Below are 4001 nucleotides of genomic sequence, written 5' to 3'. Positions count from 1 at the left end.
TATATTGTGTAGCAGAGAAATGCTTATTCCAAAGCAAGATACAAAATTGTCATCCTTTGTTAATTAAAACAGGACTCAGTTCCGGGTCATCTGCAAATCTTACCACGCAAAATTTAGGCATTGCTATTCATGATGGGTCAGAATCAGAATCCGGTTTATCATCACTGGCATATGTAGTGAAATTTGTTGTTTTTGCGGCAGCAGTATAGTAATAGAACATAGAAGATCTACAGCATATTACAGGCCCTTCGGCCCACAATGGTAAAAACCGATAATTATAAGTACATACAAAATAATAAATTAAATTGTGCAAAAGGAGAAAAAATAGTGAGATGATATTCACGAGTTGTCTAGTCAGATTATCTGATGGTGTAGGGGAAGTTGTTCTTGGAACGTTGAGTACGCCTTCAAGCTCCTGTACCTCCTCCTACCATTAAGAGGATAATTGTCTTGGGGATACAGGTCCTTAACTGATGGATGCGGCGATTTGAAGGTGTCCTGGATGCTGGCGAACTAGTGGCAACGATGGAGATGGCTAGTTTTCAATTTTCTGCAGCCTTTTCTGATCGCCTGTAGCGACCCCTCCATACCAGTCACATTGCTCTCGACACACCTTTCAGAAATTTGCCAGTCTTGGGTGACATACCAATTCTCAAACTCCTAACGGAAAATAGCTCAAACACGAGGAATTCTGCAGATGCTGGAAATTCAAGCAACACACATCAAAGTTTGCTGGTGAACGCAGCATCTCTAGGAAGAGGTACAGTCGACGTTTCGGGCCAAGACCCTTCATTAGGGCTACCTGAAAGACCTACATAGCCCAAATCGGCTGTGATGAGATCATATGGAATCTATTTACTAACAGATCTCAAAGTGAAATACACGTAACAATGTAGTTGCATCTAGTTAGTTCGAAGGAGTTTTTAAAAATTCCAAGTACTAGAAATATCATTGAAAGGTTGCAAATATTAAATCTGATTAAATATAAAAAGGGAGAAACTAGCAGGTAGGTATAGCTTGAATACTGCATTGTGGAGAAGACACCGAACTTTTTCCAGTGGACTTACTAAAGGTGTGGAGAAAGATGCAAGGATCCTTTTTAACTGCTCACCCTGAGGAGCTGCCTTAGTGGACCGCAAGAAGTGTGCATCACCCCAGGGAAAACATGTTTGACAATTGCGCTATATGCAATTATTCCATTCCATTTATCTTGTCCACTAATTACTGTTGTCAATTCAACACGATAAATTTAACTTCAAGTAAACTAGTATAACGGAAATGAGATAGTTCCCATTTGGTTATTCACTGCACAAATGGTGGAACTGGTCACGTTTTCAAACCAGCTGGTACTGGTTGCCATGGCCTGATAAATTGACTCCCAAATATATACGACAGCTGAATTGTAGCAGGCTGAATAACTACCATAAGTGAACAGCCAGTAACTTTTCCCTGACGTTCGCATTTATTTCCAAAATCATACATAATGGGACAGTCGCACAACTTTGCCAGGCACCCAAAGCGATAGTAGTGCATTGTCTGGCAATTACATTAAATTACCTTGAGCAAAACAAAGGAAATTTAAATGATCTACTGGGTGACAGATTTGTTAACCATGGTAAAGCAAAAAATTACAATCAAGTCAGATTTAAAACATTTAACCAAAGAAATAGAGGTTATAAAACAGGTACAATTCAACTCCTCAAAACAGTTAAGTTACAGGGAAGAATTCTAGTTAGCCCACAACACTGGGCAATCTTTTTTCAACTTCATCAAAAATCAAGGCAACAAACAGCAATAAGGTCATTGTCTCTATAGTTCATTAGCATAGAGGAATAAGTTTCAGGTTGGTTTCAAAGTTTAATGCATCATTTAAAGGAAGGGCATGTATCAGCTGCAAATTCTATTGCAGGACAAGTTGAAGGGTATGAAGAAAAGGAAAACAATTAAGAATACAAGCTCAACACAACTTATCATGATAATGATGTAGTTTAAAGTGCTTTACAAGGGGAGGAAGTGTAAACATTATAATCATATAGCTGATTTACCTCAACTGCACTATCTCAGTATCTTTAAAAAGTGTCATATATTACAATCCCTTTTGGAATTCAATCCATCCACCGTGTCGAGCTGGGAATAAAAATTCTCAGCTGTACTAAATAGCCAACCTTTTACTTCGAAACTGATCCCTGGCCCAACTTATCCATGAAGTGTAAAAGCACTGGCTTAACAATCTGCTTCTAATTAGCATGTTCAAATTTGACACCTCTTTCAAATAGCTTTCCATACTTTACCCATAATGCTGCTGCACCGAGCATACATTAGTGTTTTATTCACTAATCAGTTAAATATTAAACGTTCATTTTGTTTACACTCCCTTAGAGCACCGATCCAGTTGTGTACTCTCAAACCACTCCCCAGCCAACATTTTTCTTTCACTTTTGCCACGGCACAAATTGTGATGCATCTGGACACAAATCTAACATATGTGCATTGTGTGTTAATCAAAATACAAATTACAAATACTTTCAGTCAGTAACAGAAGAGACATGCTGTAAATACGGTACCTGCTAATACATCAAGGAACTCAAATATGTTTTAATTCAGATATTGGGCAATAAGATGGCATTTCACAGATTTATTTCAAAATCACTTCAGTTTTGTTCACAAGATAAACATACATATTGCAGAAATGGTTCCATGCAATTATCAATAGTAAAGTACCCCATTTACAAATTAAACATTCTATAAATACAATAAAATTGGTTATATTGCTCATTGAGATGAATTGCACTTCACAGAATGCACTTTAGAATTGAACACAGCAAGGGTACAGGTGTTTTATGCTAATTATTGCTGGTACATGTTTGGAGAATTTTTTAAGTTTAATAGCAACAAAAAATACACTATTAAATTCGAATTCTGACTAATCAAACAAGTCTTCATCATGGCATTATATGCAAAGCTTTAAGCTTATTTTAGTTGACTGCATTTTTTTCCCCATTTGCTACTGTTTTCTTGGGTTGAATTGTGCTGTCAGGAGGCTCACGATTCCAAAAGGCAACTGCTAGCATTCAGCCCTCAAACAAATGTTTTAACAGTGCATTGCAAATGCTCATTCTGTTTAGAATTCCAGGATGTGTCACATGCAACCCCAATGTTGTCTCTCGAAAATGCTGACTCACACATATATACTTGTATGATTGAGATCCTAGTACCAGTCAGACCCAGGTATAGAACCCAAAATCTGTCTCAATTTCAATGGCAGGGCAAATAGGAAATTTTTTAAAATGAAAAAATTACAAGTTAAATTATTTGAAAATTACCATATTGCAGTACAAGTTTTTATATTTCCAGTAAACTATCCATATCATGGCTTTCCTTAACAGTATCATGTGTCAATAAACAAGTTGAAAATTTGTATTTTCTTATTTCCCACCTTCATATCAACTGAACATTATTCTCTCAAAATCTTCAGTAGCAATTTGCAAATTTTCAATGAATTTCCATTACCCAAACAGTTCGAACACAGGGAGTCATCTGTTATCTACAAGGTTAGAATGCTGCCGAATGCAAACATCATCTAAAAATAAGTTCTGCCTCAAGCATAGCATTGTATAAAGAATTCCAGGCACTGCCACCTAACTTGGAGTATCCTGTAAAGGTTTAGACTTTAAATGTCATTTTTTATAAATTGGCTTTATTCAGGCCAGTCTTGTTCAATTCAGGTTTGGATTGTTTCCACTACAGATTATACCTGGTGAAAAACAGGACACCCAGATATCTTATTGAGAAATATGCCTGCAAATATATTTTGTATAAAAATAGCAAAAGAATTCATCTTAATTCAACTGTTTTCAAGTCAGTAATTTCTACATCCCATTATATTTACCATTTCTGAGGTAGGATCAGTCTAGACTAAATGCTGTTGTCCATATATCGCAATGTGTTTGTGGCATTACTGTACTGGTGTTCTATGCTTTTACAAGTATAATCTAATCATA

This window comes from Mobula birostris, chromosome 19 (assembly GCF_030028105.1).
Source record: "Mobula birostris isolate sMobBir1 chromosome 19, sMobBir1.hap1, whole genome shotgun sequence".
In the NCBI taxonomy this organism is placed as follows: domain Eukaryota; kingdom Metazoa; phylum Chordata; class Chondrichthyes; order Myliobatiformes; family Myliobatidae; genus Mobula; species Mobula birostris.
Note: the sequence above shows the minus strand (reverse complement) of the source record.